This window comes from Brachycentrus maculatus, unplaced genomic scaffold (genome assembly GCF_059751285.1).
Source record: "Brachycentrus maculatus isolate JH-2025_06_01 unplaced genomic scaffold, ASM5975128v1 h1tg000109l, whole genome shotgun sequence".
NCBI lineage: Eukaryota > Metazoa > Arthropoda > Insecta > Trichoptera > Brachycentridae > Brachycentrus > Brachycentrus maculatus.
Genome location: NW_028280862.1, coordinates 288,950 through 310,505, shown reverse-complemented (window position 1 = coordinate 310,505; position 21,556 = coordinate 288,950). Strand labels below are relative to the sequence as shown.

Genomic DNA, 21,556 nt, shown 5'->3' with positions numbered 1-21,556 from the left:
CATATTTCAAATATGTACTTAAAAGTGGTCAGAAGTCAGAATAATTGGCGATGAGATGCAAGAACGTGAAAAAGTCGAAGATTGTTAGCAAAGACGGATTGGTGTTGCGTTCTATTCTCTCTGCCTACCCCTGCGGAGAAGCAGCTTGATAACTAGTTAGTTAGTTATTTTTAATAATATAATAATAAAACCCTTATCCGCACCCCAATGGTGCGTAGGGCACTGCTTCATTTAAACGCAGTGTTATCTTGATCGCTTACACATGAAGGAAAGGTGATCAGGCCTCCGCTTCAGGTACCAGTCCAGGATAATATTGAATAAATATTACAGTGAAAAAATCACTAATATTTATATGACCCCCCTGGGAATCGAACCCGGGACCTCCAGAACGATAGCCGAGCGTGCTGACTATTACACTACGGAGGCGGACAAAAATAGTTATTTTTATATATAGTCAAAACACTCTCGTATCCGAATGCAACGTTGTATCAAAATTTCAAAGTAATCGACGATTGCTTTCGAAGATTTAAAATTTTGAACAAGAGGAAAATAACATTTTTAATTAAAGCTTTCTTTAAAGCTTTCTTTTCGTTTAAAGTTTACGGTTCGCCACTGTCTTATTACGTCATTCTCTCCTACTTAGTCCGAGCTTTTATTTATTATATAAATTGGTATTAATCGCTGTTTTAATCGTCGAGATACATTTTAATTTCTCTTGCAATTTTTCCATATTAAGAAACAGCTTGAATCTTCCAGTCAGAAGCTAATCGTGACTTTTACAAATTAATGCACTCTCGACTTAATTAAGGGGATAATCGCTAACACAGAATTCAGTCCACGGGATACCACCGGAGAGGTCATATATCTCACTGATCACGCCCGATCTCTTCAAATAATGCAATTGGATATTTTTTTGTTTTTTAGAATATATACAGAAAAAAATATATTTACACATTTTTTTAACTCCTTACCGTTCGTTAACTCTTTTCTTTTCAAAACCATATAATTATTTCAAGAAAAACTATCTTATGAAAAAAAATTAATTACGTTTAATGTTTTAATATAAGTTTTACTTATTAAATACCACTATTTCTTAAAATCTGCTGTGACACGTGTTTCGATGCATTTCACATCATTTTCAAACACATGCGGTGTTTGAAAATGACGCGGAATGCAACGTAATACGTGTCATTGTAGATTTTAAGAAATAATGGTAGTAAAACTTAAATTAAACTTTAAAAATAATAGATTTTACCACAAAGTGACTGCCAAATCAATTAATGAAACGTTAAATGTTACCCGTTAAATATATGGAGAAAATTAAGTTGCAACTTAACGAATGCAGGTGTGCTTTCTGAAATGCAATGATAAAAAATGAAAAAAAAGTTATATTATTTTATATTTCTCCTTTGCAGCTCAATTTAGGCTACAATTTATGAGGCCTGTGGTTCAATTCTTGTAACAACAGTATTCCAATTACGCTTGTGTGATATCTTATTCATTATAAAGCTTAAAATACATCAAATACAGTACTCTATGCATCATTCGAAATGTTTCCTTTTGACTTTAAATGGAAATCTCTCTTTTGAATGCAAAATAAGTACGTGTATATCAAAACATACTTTTTATTTTAAAAACATATGTATTTAATTATTTATCACAAAATAATTATTCACATCTTCTATATATTCATATTTATTTCAAGCCGACAAAACATTTGTTTTTTTTTAAATTCACATCACACAAAAAAAAATTAAACGCCTAAGTTAGGCAATTCGCGTAACATAATGTTAAGCATATAGTATAGAATTGGCGCTATTAAGAAATTTGCAATGAGCTTTGCACATCTAACGAAACCAGTTGTGTTTATTTTAATATTATAAAGACAAAATAATGAATATTCACACCACTTTTAAACATAAACTGAAAACAAACTTTATTCAACATAAATAATAAATAAATGGTGGAAAAATATAATTATGCGTAATTACAGTGGCGTGCACAGAGAATTAATTAGGTAGGCAGTAGAGGTAGGTAGTAAGGTAAGCTAGGTACTACTTACAAGGGTAGGCAATAGAGGTAGGTAATAAGGTAAGGTAGGTACTATTAATAAGGTACTGGTTGCGTTTTTAAATGTTAGGATAGGCAATACGGATGTTTATTAATGGGTGAACGTGATCAATGAAGCCATCCAAATGACAGATAGCAAGTCCTGGGATGGCCTTCCATTTTTTTCGTATAAAAACGATAGGTGCTTCGTCTCAATTAGAGACATTATTAATTTTCCACCTATACGGAAGGCACGCCCCTGCCTATTTTGTATCTGTGATTCTCTATAGTTACATACGCGATAAAAGAAATCACCATTGGCACAAAAACGCGCTTATAGTGTCAGAAATGAAGACTCTAAGAAGCATATCAGGCAAGACTCTTCGAGATAGAATAAGAAACGCCAGGATCAGAGAAATATGCGAGATCGAAGGTGTCGTAAGGTGGGGAAGGCAACGAAGGAGACAATAGTATGTGAGGAGAATGGAACCATCCAGACTCCCTTACATCGCACTATACGGCCAACCCCATGGTATACGACTCCAGGGCAGACCACCAAAGAGATGGGTCGATAGCTAGAAATCGACATCGCAGGAGGCTAATTAATCCCTCTTAAAAACAGTCCACAAGGCCTACACCAAGAAGAAAAATAAAAATAAAAAATTAGGGTAGGTACTGATAATCTGTCTGTATGGAAAGTACGCCACTGCTTGCAACCATCGTACTTGCTCAGATAAAATTCCCTTCTCATACAAATGCTAGTTTTGTCAGGTCGCACCGTATTATCCTTTAGGGAGCTCGCGTTGTAGGTATACTATGCGACATTGCGACATCTCGGGGTGCCAGTCAGGGGTGTCTTCAGTAATTTTCCTGCCCCTCAGGCGCTTCACAACGAATTAAGGCTGCGCCTTGCAATGCCGCCATTCGTTACTCCGCCGTCGTTCAGTTTCTATAAATTTCCGATGCCTTCCTGCACTTAATTGGACGAGATTTTAAGGGTGGTCGAAGTACTGCGCCGAGACTACTTCAAGGAGTTAAAAAAAAACACACTTTTCAAAGTCATATACAATCGTGGTCGTTAAAAGTTGAAATTTTAAAAGCTTTGAAATATTATTTTTAAATTTATATTTGAAGCACTAACTTTGGGATTTTTCATTTTATTATTAAAATGTAACTTTGTTTTAAAGTCACTTACAATATTTGATTATAACTTAATTATAATGTCTACCGGTTTCGAAGCTAACCTCTTCTTTATTAAGACTGATTAATACTGACTGATAAGTTATAATAAAAAATATATATACTTACTGATTTTCAAACAAAGTTACATTTTAACCAAGAAATATTGTACGATTTTTTTTTATATTTATGACAATGTTTTTTTGTGTCACACCTTTCTTCATAATTTTCGAGTTTAGCTTCACTTTTTAGATTTATTTATATGAAGATTTTTTTTTGATTTCTCCAAAAAAGACAAAGAAGAATATGTGATATTGACATGTCTATAAATAAAAAATCTTGCTTACCTACACCATTACTTAAAAAAAATTAAACTCAGTAAAATATCACAATTTTTGAATAACGATTTGGACGCACTCGAAATAATGCGGTTTTTATACATACACTCGTGTGTATAAATTCTCGTTACATGTATATATATATATATATATATATATACATATATGTATATAAATAAATATATATATACATATATATATATATATATATATATATATATATATATATATATATATATATATATATATATATATATATATATATATATATATGTATATATATATTTATTTATATACATATATGTATATATATATATATATATATATATATATATATATATATATATATATATATATATATATATATATATATACCGTAAAGTGGGTATACTTTGCACCATGGGTGATACTTTGCACCACCTTCTGTAAAGAAATTGTGGAGCTGGTCATCTCTGATACATGTTATTTTTCATTCTTTTTTCTATTGTTTCTGATAGATGGCACTTCAATCTACTTTTTAGTTTAAAGAAGTAACATTCGGTCGCTATTGCTTCAATGCGTATTTCCTGTCTGAACGTAAAGAAAATTTTCTGTCTGAAAATTGTGTCCGAAAAAATCCAATGTAATCAGTATACTGAAACAAGTTACAACAAGTGAGTGGTCTCTAAATCGTAGGTAGGAAGGCCCTGCTTTTCTCAAATATTGTATTTTTTGGTTACGTTGTCAAGTTTATGTAAAAATTATATTTTTTTAAGAACTTACTTGTATTGACTACATTTGGGGTAACATTGCACCTGGTGCAAAGTATCCACAAAGGGCCATAGTTAATTAATTTGATCAAAAGTCTTAAAACGGCTAATACAACTTGACATTTTTGCTAAATATCTATAGGTTTAGTGTACTTACTTAATTCCTGATGGTATATTTTTTTTCAAAAATGTCAAGAACACACAAACAGCGGCCTTATGTCAGACGATACTGCGGTTTTACACCGAAGAGAGTGGAGCAGTGTTTGGAGGCTATTCGAAATGGTACAATCAGTCAAAGAAAGGCTGAAAAATTTTTCTAAATCCCCAGAAGGACGATTAACTATAAACTCAAAGGTCAGCACACAAAACCTGTGGGAAAACCTCCGATATGTGACAAGGGCGAAGAGCAATCCTTCGTAAACTGCATAGTAGACATGAGTGAGTACGATTTCCCAGTGAGTGTTTTTAACATTCGCTACATTCTAATAGCCTATTTGGATAGATTTGGCAGAAGAGTACGAATATTAAAGAACATCGTACCAGGCTCTGAATGGATAAGATCATTTTTGCAAAGACATAAAACCTTGACTGTTGCTAAAACTAGTCAGTTGCTTAATCGGTTGCCATTAAAAGCGTATGACGATGACGTGCGCCAGAGTTTTCAACAGTTTTTGGAAGAAAACAGATTCAACCCAAAGAATTCAGTCTTAAAACGCAGGAAAACGATACCGATAGAACCAGGTAAGAGCATTGCTCACGATCCAAATGTCGAAATGAACGTTGACGAGACACAAATGCCACCTGAATCAACTACATCAATGATCCCACCTTCCGCATCGAAACTTCCAGCATATCTAGCATTAACTGATAATAGTTCACACGGAAGCTTTGAGGAAGAGGGAGAAGAACAAAAACGATGACTGAAACCAGTTATCGTATTTGTTCCTCAGTGTCATTAGGACCAGTAAAAAAGAAGGTGGGAGAATATGTCGTATTTCATTATGAAGGATAAAATTTTCCGGGACAGATTTTGGAAATAAAGAAAAAAAAACAGAGCTGTTAAATCCATGCAGGAGAGGAAAGTTCTTCAATATTCTTGGAAGGATGTAGTGGGTACCATAAAAGAACCGAAAATGCAATCCAAAAGAGGTTTCTTTACCATCCCGGAACTTGACCATATTTAGACCTAATTTAATTTTAATTCCTATTATCTATGCAGAACGATATGTTTTAATATCCACCTTTTATTTTATATAATTTTAAACCTTCAGTATTGGAAAAAAAACATTTTTGTTAGATTTTTTAATATTTAAAAAAAATAAATTCTATCAAGTGTCTTATTTTTCCATAATTATACAATAATATAATCTGCATTTAGCGAACTGTGAGCCAAAACCCTTCACGAGGTGCAATGAAACTTGTAGGATAGCCTTTACTTTGCATAAATTTGGATTCTAGTACGAAAAGTGTAGAGAAAATATCATGGTGCAAAGTTGTACTTTACCCCGGGATACTTTGCACCAAAATATAAATATTAAAAAAAAATATTGGCAAAATAGATAAAAATTTAAAAATGTGTCAGACATGTTACCGGTATATGTGTTATTACATTGCAATAGTTGAAACCTCAGAAAAAGTAAAAAACCTGATCTGAATAGACAATTTTTTGAAAAAATGCAGTATTTTGGTGCAATGTATACCCACTTTACGGTATATATATATATATATATATATATATATATATATATATATATATATATATATATATATATATATATATATATATATATATATATATATATATATATATATATATATATATATATATATATATATATATATATATATATATATATATATATATATATATATATATATATATATATATATATATATATATATATATATATATATATATATATATATATATATATATATATATATATATATATATATATATATATATAACGTGCCATTACCTTCCATTAGTATAGTGTTTAGTGGGCTTGGTTTACTGTGCTAGAGATCCCAGATTCGGCTCCCAGAGAGGAGAAAATAATTTAAATTTAACTTTTCCCCATTATATTTATTTTCAGCGAGTGTTTGTGCCTAGAAATTTTCACTGAAGAATTTCATGAGATTATCTTCAATCTTCAAACCCTTATCCACACCCGGTGGTGCATAGGGCACTGCATCCTATAAACGAAGTGTTATCTTGATCGTTATCACATGAAGGAGAGGTGGTCAGCCCTCCGCTTCAGGTACCAATTCAGGGTACTATTTAATCCATAAAAAAATTAAAAAATAATATATTTACTTTATTTGCCGGGAATAAAACTCGGAGCCTACAGTATTGTAGTCAAAAGCGCTAACTACTGCACTATGAAGACGGACAAATTAATAATTTAACGTTTAAAAAAATAAGTAGATGTGAAGTGTACACTTGTGTTTAAATGTTTCAACGCAGTATTATGCGGAAATCTTTATTATGCGGATGTACTTCCGCAAATCTCAGAACAAATAAAAATTTTATTGCTTCGAACTTTTATTACTTTGAACACAAATATTTATTATTTACTGCCACCTATTGTCAAGTAGTGACAACATAAAGTTTGGCTACCTGTCCATAGATGCCTTTTCTAATTTATGTACCGCGATATTAAACTTTGAAGTAGAATTTACTTTTAAAACCACATACTTATAAGTATATGACATTTCAAACTACTTAGTGTATTTTGCCATTTTATAGAACGTTGGAAACTTTATAATATGCATCATTGAGTCAAAATTTGCATATTTTGGAGTTTACGTTTTTTTTCCAGTACCAATCATTATTTATTTATTTTTTTAAACTTCAAACTTTAAGTACATTGGCGGGCTTATTGCTAAATACCAATATCTTCCAACCAACCAAAAACAGACATCAGTGATATTGATCAAAACGTTTGATACCATATATAGATGTTTGCAATCAGAGGGTAGATAGTACTTGAACATTTAAAAAACACATTCATTACAAATTGACATTTAAAAAAACATATAAGTATTACAAAAGATGATAATAAGGAGTACTTGAACATTAAAAAAAAACATAAATTACAAATTGATGGGAATAAGGAAGGCAAAGGAAATTACCTTATTATGATTCAATTCAATTTTTTATGATAATGATTAGTACGTCGTATACCTGAAAAGATAATGCAACACTCAGCCCTCATATCGCAGTAAGCAGGCTAGAAGTATCAATTAGTTTGGAAAGTTGGCAATTTCGCCAAAATAGTTTTGAGCCATCTTCAATTCAAGGAGTTCGCAGTGACGTAGTGCAGTTTGAAAACTAATGCAACTCGCTGGTAACTAGCAAGAAGAATGGCTAAATTCTATGCAACGCTAGAGAAGAAAATGGCGCTCAACTATCAACGAAGCTCCGAGTTGAAATTCCACAGAAATAGACTTGAGAATTTCAAGCGGGAGTTGATATATTAACCCTTAATTACTCGCATGGGGTCAAAGAAATTTCGCATAAAAAAAATGAAGCATTTTCTGCTTCGCATTTGATATTTAGTTCATGTTATTTCTTTTATATATGATAAAATCAATAAAGCACTTTAATAATATAATAAAATTTATTATTTTATTATATTATTAAAGTGCTTTATTGATTTTATCATATATAAAAGAAATAACATGAACTAAATATCAAATGCGAAGCAGAAAATGCTTCATTTTTTATGCGAAAAAAAAAACCCTTATCCGCACCCCAATGGTGCATAGGGCACTGCTTCATATAAACGCAGTGTTATCTCGATCGTTTACACACGAAGGAAAGGTGATCAGCCCTCCGTTTCAGGTACCAGTCCATGGTAATATTGAATAAATATTACAGTGAAAAAAATCACTTATATGTATTTGACTCCCCCCCCTTGGGAATCGAACCTGGGACCCCCAGAACGGTGGCCTAGCGTGCTGACCATTACACTACGGAGGCGGACATTAATAATAAGCAAGTTTTATTATCTTATATATTTAATAAAAAATAAGCAGTTATGTATATTCTTCGTGCGAGTAATTAAGGGTTAATTATATCGTAGTCGTTCAGAAGAAAGTGACCAACTACCAAAACGTAACATGTTCAGGAGGGCCATTAAAGTCACTTTTCTTGGCAAGAAAATAAACATCAATGCAGTTAGTCATTTTTAACAAGTCAATATATCATACTTCCAAGTGTAAAATTCTTTGGGATTTCTTTCAGGGCAATATTAAGCTAGTAAGATATCAAATAGTCAATAATCACGTTATTGTAAAAAATGCACTCGGTCACTTTCTCCTGTATGACTACGAAAAATTACCCAGCGGATAATACAGCTGTCCAAATTTAAAACACAGTAAGGGACATTTTTTGTAGTACGTTTTTTTTGCATTTTTGGACTAAGTAGAGTCTTAGTCCATAAATGCAAAAAAAAACGTACTACAAAAAATGTCCCTTACTGTGTTTTAAATTTGGACAGCCGAATAGTCGTTAACTGTGTTAGTTTCCATACCATTCAGAATGGAGAGTAATATTTACTTTTTGACTATCAAAATCTGATATATCGGCTTTCGGTACTCTAGCGAGAAATACTGGATCTGACGTCATGATTTATAAAATATCAGGTACATTTTGAATAGTATATTACGGTTTCTTCAGGGTCATGCATACATTTCGATTCACATATTCTTCAATAAGTTACACACCTATATTTATTTAGAATTAAACGATCATTCATATCTTAAAATTAGTTAATAATATTTCAAAAAAACTAAGTTACAAAAACAATTAATAACAAGGGAAACGAGAAAAACAAAGTTCTCAGACATGGAATTTGGCTGGCTTGAACGATTTCTTTATACACGCGTGTAACGTTCACCATTCTGCCTATCTGAATAATCCAGTATCTGATAAAAATAAATAATAATAAATTATGAAAAGTTCAAAGATTGATTTTTGTTAAAAACGTATCCCTATTATACTAAGTATATATTTATCAGTCGGCATATAACACAATTTTAAAACAATAGTCGCCTTAATGATAACCATTTAGTAAATAAGTAAGAAAAGTATTCTTTTCTACTCGCACTACAATCGACTGCGAACGGTTTTGAGTTTACTATCTAAAATAAATTAGTTTATTATACAAATTAGTATAGATTTACTTTTATATTACTTTAAAAAAAAAAAAAACATTTTATTTTATATGAGTTATATTTTTAATGAAAAGGGTTAAAAAAAATTAAAATAAAAAAAAGAGAGTTGGAGGCGCCGGGTATCGATCCCGGTACCTCTCACATGCTAAGCGAGCGCTCTACCATCTGAGCTACGCCCCCGGGTGGCTGACCTGTCAAATTTATCGTATATATACATCGTTTACAGTTTTATGCTGAAAAAATTTTTTTTTTAAAGATTAATATTGTAATTACTAAATTTAAAATAAAATTGATTGATTACTGCTTTAAAGTCCCTCGAATTACGTATTAATAAAAATAATCAATATTTAATTCAATAAATGTTATTAGTAAAGACGCAAAACTAATGTTACTATTTCTTTTTTCAACAGATACACAGATGGCAGTAACTGATGGTGGTTATACGTCTAGCGTCCATTTGGTATGTTTACTTTTACATTATTATTTTTTGTAGCAAATATTTACAGTGCACGTGAAATATTGTTTCACATTCATTCCGCTGGCGCATTTCCTATTCCGTAGTGAAAAAAAGATAGTGAAATGTTGAAAATCCATCGGGTTCGATACTCATTTCGGAAATGGCGGCCATATTTCAAAATGTTAGAGCGCGCGTTCGGAAATGTTCGATTTCTAGATTTTCGAGAGCGAGAAAGATCTGTGTTCGTTAATGGCCGTAAATCATTTCATTTCATGGGTAACTGTTAAAAATAGGGGAGCATAGGAGTACCTACTCACTAAATTAAAATTCCACTCTTTAAAAGTACATGGAAAGAGATTTACTAATTATGTGAGTACTTGATAGGTTTTTAACTCGTTAACTTCTGCTTATTATATAATGGAAACAAAACATTCGGAAATATGTACTTCAGTTTTTTTTAAAGCACAATATACTCTCGATTATCCAGAGTAACGGAAATATACCCTTCGCAAATAAAAATTCGGATAAAATAGTATGAATTACTTTTTTTTTAGTTTTATTTCCTAGTATCCTAGTACCTACCTACAATCTTTTGATAATACAATTTATTTTCAACATATATGTTTTTAGAAATAGAGTAACGCCAATCACTCTTCATAGTAAGAAAGTAGTATTTTCATCTAACGACGAAAAACGTAATCCTGGGAAAATCCCTAAAATCATAAAATTTTCCCTTCAAATATTTAAATTTATTTTTAAAAACCGCAATTTCCAGTTCTTGCTTTGTTCAAATTGCAATGATATACCAATCAATATTTTTGTGGTGTCTGATTTTGTCTCAAAATACAGCCAACACATCATTTAGCTGTATTTTGAGTTCAATATCAGACAATGGAAATATCGCATTCCATGCTAAAAAAGAACAGTCCAAAAAAAGAGTTTTTGTATAAAAATTGGTCTCTCTCTAGTGAAACTCCTCCATTTTGTGGCAAGTACAATATTGATTTATGAAGCAAATATGAACGCTATTGGAGACGTCTCTAAAATAATAATCCCCTGTCAACAATTTAATATAATATTTAGTTAACAACTGTTTATCCATCAAATTCTACACCTTCTAAATATGTACAATATTGTTTCGACCATCTTTGTGTCGAAGTGAGGTATTCGGTATTCCAAATATCCAATATTGTTTTCCGACCCACCCCGACGTTGCGTTAACATTATTTGGCACACCAAATGAAATGCCTTTTAGGGTAGTTTGAGGGGCTGGAATTTCTGCAATTAGGTTGTTTTGTTTGTGGCCGAGCATCCCTTTTGAGCCAAACAAAATGTTTTAAACAGATTTAATTTGGGATTTCAATAATCAACCCGGCACGCAGATTACTTGAGGCTGCGTTATATTAACTATCAACCGGATTTAGGGACATAATCCTTAAATCGTTAGAACACATTTATGTTAAAACAGGGAAAAAAACATTGGCTTGTCAAATTTCCAGGCTGTGTCCGAGTAATGATTTTTTGTTTAATTTTTAACGGTCGATATCACCCTGGTGGAGTTTTTTATAGACATTATCAGGGTTTTTTTTAAAACAAAAAAGGTCCCGGAACTCACTTCATGTCAAGCCTTATATTAAGAAAAATTATATCCAAATATCTTCTTCCTCTTCTTGGTGTAGGCCTTGTGGCCTGTTTTTAAGAGGGATTAGCCTCCTGTGGTGTCGATTCCCAGCTATCGAACCAACTCTTTGGTGGTCTGCCTGGGAATCGTCTACCATGGGGTTCAAATATAAATTAAATAAAATTTAATGCAACTTTTCCAATCATTTAATCGAATTATATAAATATAGATTGTAATTAGTTACGACAGAACAAACATTGTTTGGTCTAACTGATTTAGAAAATCAAATCATGACAGACGAGTGTGGCGTTCCATCCTCTCTATTTAACCCTGAGAAAACGGTGTGATGGTAGTAGTAGTAACATCATCATGTCATCATTCTGTCAGTTACGCATCACATAAATATATCATATTTATTACTATATTTATTCTAAAGAAACACGTTTTTAAAGTTTTGAACGCAATATGTGAATGACGGAAGTTTTTTTTGCGTTCCGTTGAAGGTTGGAGGGTCTGGCGCACACGTGTTTCGTGTTTGTGTTTCCTTTGCGAATTTGGGGAAAAAATCCGACCATGTTATCTTTTCGCACATAGAAAAAACACGCCTCAATAGACTGTTTGCTTATCCCGTCGGCCAATCCGGGGGATTTATTTTAGTAATGTCCTTTACGAGCACCGATTCTCAATTCAATTATTTGAATATTTAAATTTATATATATATATATATATATATATATATATATATATATATATATATATATATATATATATATATATATATATATATATATATATATATATATACATATATATATATATATATATATATATATATATATATATATATATATATATATATATATATATATATATATATATATATATATAATATACATATATAAATATAAATATATATATATATATATATATATATATAAATATATATATATATATATATATATATATATATATATATATATATATATATATATATATATATACATATATATATATATATATATATATATGTATATATAAATATATATATATATATATATATATATATATATATATATAAAAATATATATATATATATATATATATATATATATATATATATATATATATATATATATATATATATATATGTATATATATATTTATATATATATAAATATATATATATATACATATATATATATATATATATATATATATATATATATATATATATATATATATATACATATATATATATATATTATGAATGTGAAGAAAGCGAGGAGTGCATGTCAGGACAGAAGAGTGCGGCATTCCATTCTCATTCTTATTCCAACGGCTTTCGGCAACGCATAGAGCCGGCTGTCAGTTTTTTTTCCAACTCATAACCTGTCAGTATCTCTTTTCTTTTTAAAGACTTTTCTAAGAAAAACTTTGTACTTAAAAAAAAAAACAATTACGTCAAATGTTACCTAGATAAATAATTTTCATAAATACTAGGCCTTGATGTTTTGTATTTTCACTGTATATATAGCGCTGGGTTCCATGTAGATGTTACCATTACCGAAGTAGGTACTCAAGGCACCATTCGAAGCGAAATGGAATTATTGTTCTAATAAGCGGTTATTCCATATAATACAATGAAATAACAAGTATACAAGTAAATATTACCAAAATTTCACACCATATTCATATCCGTAAAATGTACGCTATTGTTCAAAATCATAATCTTGATTCGGAGACATTGTAAGAAATATTCCCGAACAACTTTTAATGGAAAAGTAACTTAATTTAACAAAAGGTTCAATTCCCAAGGAGAATCAATTTACAAATCATGTTCATAACTTAGGAAAAGTCAGGAATCGTATTGTTAACTTGTTATTTTGTTGTGGGTAAGGAGAATGAACCAAGAAATACGTAGTTTTCAATGTTCAAAGTTTATTTAAAAAAATATATCTTATTCCTCAATATTTTTAATTATTATAATTTAAAAAATTGTTATTTACCTTATTTTGATTCAAGTTGTTAAGTCATAGAGTGGATTAGTAAAAAATCGATGCAACTTCACCTCTAATTAGATAAGTCTTTTAAAATAACAAGTTTTCGATTTTAGAGTTAATTTTCAAACTTTCTATTGAATTTATTCGATATTAAGAAGTAGGTTACTTTATTTTTTTTAAATAAATGTAATATTGCTTATAATGCCTGTGTAAAAACAAATTTTATGCCATTTTGGATTTTCGCAAATAATAGCCGAATAATAAGTAAGACTGAATGATAAAAGAAAACCGGTGTTTACAATAAGCTTTGTTGTGTACTATTAAATAAAATAAATATATGTATCTTAAAATTATGATTTTTTTTTTAAGAAACCGTAATTTTTGAAGCTTTGGATTTAAGTAAGTACAAATTTAGGATTTAAGTAAGATTAGAGGTACAAATTTTTATAAAGAATGTGGTACAACAAATCATTAATGCTAATAATATTAATATGAGTTTCATAGAAATAATCTGAGGAAATACGTACATGCCACCAAGACTGGACTAGGCGTGTACTTTTTTTTAAATTCAGTTCTCTGAAATCTAGCTACAACTTATGCAACATCGCTTTTCATGACCCTATTCAGGTTTCAACTTTTTAAGTTTTATAGCTTATGCCTGCTCGTGAGTGGATATACTCTTTTAGTTTAAAGTTACTATAATTTCATGTAATTCAGGAGTGAAAATCTTAGGCGATCGCTATAATTCAAAATTTAATTTAGCCATGCTTTGAAAATTTGTAAATTTTTTTTGGACTGTTCTTTATTTATTCATGGAAAATATCGAGTGGAAATTTTATGATTTATATCGTGTAAGAAGTTATTATAAATTCATGAATAAATTCTTCAATTATTTTTATTTTTATTTAAAATTATAGTCACATAGTTTGAGAAACAGCGCTCTTCAATATGTAATGTGGCGACGTTCAATTTTCGAACACTCATGAGCTTTTCGGTTCATTTGCAATGAAAACCAAAATCAGTTTTGCGGCGATTGTCGCCCGGGAAGGGTGTCCGTGCTCGTCGCCGACGCGTCTCTTTTTCCCTCCTAATTTTGAAAATGTTCTCACCACCCCGCCGGCTTTGTATATTGTTTTACGCGATGTTTTACACACTTCCAAGATGAATATTAAAACGTATACGAAATTTTTATATTCGTGCTATGAAATATTCGTTTATTTCTATTTCCAGAAATTGTTTCATCTCGCCAAGGACGCTGCGAAAATGATTCGCTGTTTCTATTCCGCCATTTTTTCTTCCGCGTTTGATAACGACATAATTAGAATAATTTTTAAATTCTACGGTCATAATTCTTTCGTAATTTTCGGTGTGCCTACTATGTTTTTTTATCGATATACAATATTTTAATAGTGTTTTTAATCGATTCGCAATTTACCGTGTTTTTTTTATTATTATTGTCACCACGTGTTTTTAAAATGTTTAACGGTTTTTCGATAGCTGTAAAATGCAACATAACACAGGGAACAATAAGAAATATTTTTATTTCTAGAAGAAAACTTTATAAAGAATAAAATAGTGAAGTCTAAGTACTAAAATTTTCCTAATAAGACGATTAAAAAAAAGCACATTGTGGTGTCATCTTCCATCAGAAAATAAATTAGCGTTTTTTTATATTGTGAAAATTAACCAAAATTTGATGACATCGGAGATCTCGAAACATGTAAGTTATTGTTATTTATTAATTATTATTAATTTGTCACATCCAATGGTGATATAGCCAAATACTGTACTATTTATTATATGAGTTAATTATTATAAATTTTCGTTAAAAAATAAAGCTTTTTGAACACTTTTGTAAAGTTTTTACAATGGCATTTGTTTTTGTTACGAAAGATATGTTAAAATACTAATACATCGGAGATTTAAAAAAAAATCTTCATCATATTTATGAAATAAAATTAGTTTTCTAAAAACAATGTTAATTTTATATCATAGAAATCCCTTTTTGCAAATCCAAACTCTCGCAAATACATTCATTTTTCATACCTCCTAAACTGTTTCATTCATTCCACGAAGACTATATAATTAATTATCTAAATTTATTTAGATTAAAAATTTTCCTTAAATTATTTATTAAAAAAAAAACAGATCTAAAAAGCTACTTTTAAACTCATAACTCATATAGTTCACACGTATTTGTTAACTTTTTTCATTTTCATATTTTTTATTTTTTGTTTTCTGTTACAATCAAATAATTGCAGTTCATATTAGCAAAATAAAATGTATACCCACACACAGGCCATGCCGTTGTGGGATCTTTTTTGTAAATATAAGAATTTTTCCGGGCTTTATTTTATAGACTGCAAAAGAGAGTAAAAACGTTATATTTTTACCACTTTTTAAAGACCTGTTATTAAAAAATATATATTATTATACGGTGTTCATAAAAGTACTAAAAATGTGTATTTTCCGTACTGGACCAATTGTTTCGCAGATAAAAAATGCCGAACCAAGTACTTAAATAACCCGGGCGATCAAAACTAACATGATAAATTATACAGTTTATTATTTTGTTTTACAGGGTGTAAAAAATATACTATTTTACTCCATTTTTACAGTTTTTTTTACAAGGTTTTGAAAAAGAACGGTGTTAAAAAAAAATGTTTAAAAAAATGTATTGCATTTATTATTTATTTTAAAAGTTTGCGTAATCGGAGGGCATGACTAGATGTATGGATGTGAAGGAGGCGAGGAGTGTACGTCAGGACAGAAGAGTGTGGCGTTCCATCCTCTCTGCCTACCCCTGCGGGGAAACGGCGTGATGGTAGTAGTAGTAGTAGTACCTTGCTTATTTTGTACAGGGTTTAAAGATTATTAAGAGGATGTTTGTTCGTTAATCTGTGTTGGGAACGGGAGAAATGATCTATTGTGGACCAATCAGGATTTGCTCATCGCTGGGAGGAAACCGCGATGCCCAGACTTTCATATTCTCCTTCATCTACGTCGAGATGTCAACAAAATTATCGCCAAAACTGTCGAAAAAGCGTCGTTTGTTTTATTATTATAATCTCGGCTCATCGAGTCGGCGCAGCGATCGCGGCACTCCGGTCCGGAAGTTGTAGTTTACGCCGCTAAGTAGGAAGTGACGTCACTCGGCTGTTAGTGATCATTACCAATCCGACGCCGGCCGCCTTTGTTTGTACCTACCCCTTTTCCCAGGGGAATGGCTCGTCGGGGACAGCTATGCCGCCCGGTTCCTGACTCCCCGGAGTCGCGGGTTCGTGTCCCACATTAATCAAAACGACCGATGCATTCGATGACTAAATTGACGATTCGCTCCGCGCTGCCAAGTCATATAAGAGACTTTTGACTTATTTCCAATTATACTTGTCTCAGCTGCATGTTACTTCTGATTTTTCCATTCGTGACCCTGGCATACAGTCCTAGCTTCTAGTCACACTTGCTAGTAGACTGTCGGTCCTACTCTCCCATACAAGCATGTATTGTACATGAAATGCATATACCATATTCTGGTGAAAATAAACTCAAATCTCGCAATGAGTGGCCATCGATATATTGGTTTTATTTGAAATAAAATTGGTAATATTGTTTGATTTATGTGTTCTTATAAATTATTTTGATTGTTAAAATTGATAAAAATATTTATTACTATACAGCAGTGGCGTGCCTAGAGTTTACCAGTAAGGCAAACGAATTATTTTTCACATTCGTGAATATATGATGTACCTATAATTTCTTCACCTCATATCATTCCCAGTATAGTAAGCACCCAGAAAGTATTATAAATATAAACAATGTATTGTAATCATTGTAAAAATAAGTGCGTATTATTATGTGTATGTATTACATGTAACTTTTGTAAGGTACATGTAACTTTAAATAAAGAAAATGTTCACTATAATAAAATATCTTCCCCAGATATCAACCATCACCAATAAGTACCATCGCCATATAATGACATGCATAGTGTTTAATAATCATATAAGCGAGCGATAATTTAAAAACAGTCATACATTAATTATGTATTTTTAATCATTTGGTCTAGATTTAGTTATTTTTATTTGGAGTTGTTTGGCAAGCCGGGCTTTTGGGCTTCTAGGGAAGTACCGCCACTGCTATACAGGCACTTTTTTTTTGGTTCAATGTTTGTTTTCTTCTAACATCTGGTCATAGTAATGTTTCTTTTTCACAATTACCCTGATAGTACTTCTAGATTACCTCTGCATTCAAATAATTTATAATACTTTTAAAAAATTAAAAAAAAAATATTACCGTCTGTATGCGGCCCTTAGAAAAATTTAAGGTCACGATGCGACCCGGGGTGCCATTTGGGTTGGCCAGGCCTGTTATGGACCCTTAACCCTTACTGGTCCAATGTCGAATCTCACTCGACATCGATTTTTCTTCTTAGGTCCCATGTCGGATGTTATTCGACATATTTTTTCATCATTAGTATTATTTATTTAAATTCCAAGCTTATATTTTTGTCACTCGTATCTATTAAACAACAGTATGTGGAGCAGAGGACAACAGATTTTTTTCCAATTGGAATGTAAATGTCTGCCTAGTTTTTTTTTTTTTAATTTTGGGGGACCGGAAAGGGTTAATCTTCCCTGTTACAGCTGCCCACTACTTTGATCTCTCCATTCCTCATTCACAATTCAAACATATCAATTTCTTCAATTTTCTCGTCTTAATCACCAAACACCACATAATCCATTACATTTTCTTCTCTCACACCGAACTCTCCCAACAAGTCCGACGCGGAAATGTAGTTCCGCGCCGACCGGAAGTGTCCGGCCGCTTCCGGATTCCTCGCACCCCTGTTTGCCGACCAATTAGCGACGCGCGTCCTGCTCACAGAATGCGGATCCGGCGGAGAGGCCTGTCCGTCTATAGCGAGACGAAGTATCGCCTGTTAATAGGGTATTATCACTCTAAACTAACTGACTAACCATCACGTCGCTTCGCCGCAGTGGTAGGCAGAGAGAATAGAACGCCACACCACTCTGTCTTTGCAAACATTCCTCGCCTCTTCCGCGTTCATGCATCTACTCATACACATCCGCCGATTGTTTCGACTGCTAACCTGACCGCTTTCAAGTATTTGGTATACCTGATCGTGCCAAGTTTTTCTCGGTCTTCCTCTGCTCCTTTTTCCAATTACATTCGCCTCATAAATTTGTTTTACCGTTCTTTCCTTACTCATTCGTTCTACATGTCCAAACCATCTCAACACACCTTTCTTAATTTTATCGATAATGCTTGTCTCAGCTTTGCATTCCTTCCTTATTTCACTATTCGAACATCCATCATACATTTTGTCGCACATTCTTCTGAGAGATCGCATTTCGACTGCATTCAGTCTACTTTCATCCTTCTTTTGCCAACTCCATGTTTCACTTCCCTACATTAGGGTCGGAACCAGGACTCCGTTGTGTACTGCCAGTCTAGCTATCACTCTGGAGGAATATATAATTTAACATACTCTATACATAACCTATAAAGGATTGTGTAAGACTAGTTTTGTGTTTATAACAGCCGATATAATCAATATTTTCATTCATTCTTTTTTTGTGCAAACTTCGCCTTCGTAAAACGTTGGTAACGAATGACGTCACAGAAACGAATCCACACTACTACTATTACAGGTCTACAAAGCAGATCCATAAAGGTATACGTCCCATAACACATCCGATGACGTAAAATTTGATGACGTATAGCGGTGTCCGTTTTTCGTTTTATTAAAATATCTAAAGTTCACATCTCCCTTACTTCTCTACAGATTTCAATAGAAATCGTACCGATAGGCAGCTTGTGCACTACACGGAATTTTACCGTCCGGCAGTCCGGTTTTGAAAAATAAAAGCGACTACGACAGTTTAGCGTGATGGAATTTACGCGCAACGCGTTCACGCACCGATGAAGAGCACCGATCCGAAGAAAGATGGACAAAAGCACAAGCCAATCCGAGCCAATCGTCGTTTTAAAACGCTTTTTCATATGAATTTATTAGCCAATAAAACAACATTATAAGAAATCCCTTTTGTGTCGGCTTGACCGCACTGACACGGGGGTCTTTTTCTTTGCTCGTCGGGTAGCTACAGCCAGGCTTCTACGAATGTGTGAACTCTTTATTTTATCTCTCAGAGACACTCCACCTGGCCATCTAAGCATTCGCATTAAGCGGAGACTGACCGAAGCTTTGGTCGTAACGTAACATGTTACGATGCGAGCATTCAGGCAGTCAGTACACCGAGCCGAGCCGCTCGTTCCGAATGCTCCATCCGAAGTCGGATGCAATTTTAGGTTAGAACAGGGTTGCCAATCTGTGGGAAATTCCCCAAACTGCGGGGAACTTGTGGGGATTGGCACTATGTGGAGAAAATGCGGGTATTTTAACATTTTACCATTTTTTATTTTTTTATTAAAAGAGAAATATTTGTGTTTTTATTATTTACACAAATATTTCAATTTCATACTATTTCTGTGAGCCTAAGCGGCTCATTATTAGAAATAGGTATCAAATTGTGGTAGAGTGGATTCGAACCGAGAAACTCTTACTTAAGAGTCCGCGACACTAACCACGGGACTACAACCCGACACTTAATAATAATAATAACACCATTTAATAATTTATCGGACGGATTGATAGTTAGTGATTAAAATATCTGTTACAATAAATGACATCAATATTTTTTATCCATTGATTTCCAATTTTAAGCAGTAATTTGTTAAAATCACAGAACCAGGAATCACGTCTTCGTCGTCCGACATTTTAACTACAGTACGAATGCAATGTTGGAAAGATTCATACAGATTTTGTGTTATTGATTCGGATTTTCAGATTTTTTGGTGTGACATATCGCTCACTCCTTTCAAGATCGTCATAAATAAAAAATCGTAAATTTTCAGTTGTGCATGTTTTCGGAATGCCCAAAAAATGTACTATATCCCAGCAAAAGCGGCATATTTTTAACTTAATATTTACCCGCTACAGGGCAGAAAGTGTTGTTTTTGCATTTTGAAGAAAAGGTATTGTTCAATTATTTTTGTAAATATACTAAATATTTTTCAAATGGAGAAAAAACCTTCAGGTTTTACCTCAAAAGATCTGTTGCACAGTAAAAAGTTCAATAAGTGGCTTGATATTTATTTCTAATACATTTTATTATATTCTTAAACTTTAAAAACGATCTCCTGAAAAATCAAGTTTTTTTTATTTATGACGTTGTTGGAAGGAGTGAGCTCAATGCGTCTTCGTTTGTAGAATCCGAATAAGTGATTATCTAAAAAAAATATGATACAGTTTTGATCTAGGCGTGAGATATGTAGGTATATTATATACTGTCAATGTACCGAATGTACATAAAGAAAGGGTGCGCCAGCAGCCATCGATCGGTTAGCGACTCCCTTTTGCCTTGGGGAGTGGTTTTAAGGGCGCATCATCAGACGACTGAGTTTCACGACTTACAAACGTATAATTTAATCACTTTTCAATGATTCACCGAGGGAACGCTGCACTCGGTACGATTTAGTATATTATAAATGTCTAAAATTGCGTTATGATATATTTTATGCGAATTACACATATATATATATCGTAGTCGTACAGGAGAAAGTGACCAACTAACAAATCGTAAAATGTTCAGGAGGGCCATTTAAATCACTTTTGCTTTGCAACAAAATAAACATCAATGCAGTTTGTCATTTTTATCAAGTCAATATATTATACTTCCAAGTTAAAAATTCTTTGGGATTTTTTCAGGGCAATATTAAGCTAGTAAGATATCAAATAGTCAATGATCACGTTTTTGTAAAAAAATGCACTTGGTCACTTTCTCCTGTATGACTACGATATATATATATATATATATATATATATATATATATATATATATATATATATATATATATATATATATATATATATATATATATATATATATATATATATATAT

General features: G+C 31.9%; 1 long non-coding RNA gene and 1 other non-coding gene across 2 annotated transcripts in view; one reads left to right on the top strand and one right to left on the bottom strand.

Annotated features, from left to right (window-relative positions):
- Positions 1-9,603: 9,603 nt before the first annotated feature.
- On the bottom strand, positions 9,604-9,676 carry TRNAA-AGC (transfer RNA alanine (anticodon AGC)). The gene has a single exon. It is a non-coding gene; the product is annotated as a tRNA-Ala (tRNA).
- A 4,945-nt stretch (positions 9,677-14,621) lies between these two features.
- The window catches only part of LOC148310054 (uncharacterized), a 71,958-nt gene continuing 65,023 nt past the window's right edge, over positions 14,622-21,556 (top strand). Inside the window, exon 1 of the long non-coding RNA XR_015837443.1 lies at positions 14,622-15,294. This is a non-coding gene — a long non-coding RNA (uncharacterized LOC148310054). The remainder of the gene's footprint in view (positions 15,295-21,556) is intronic.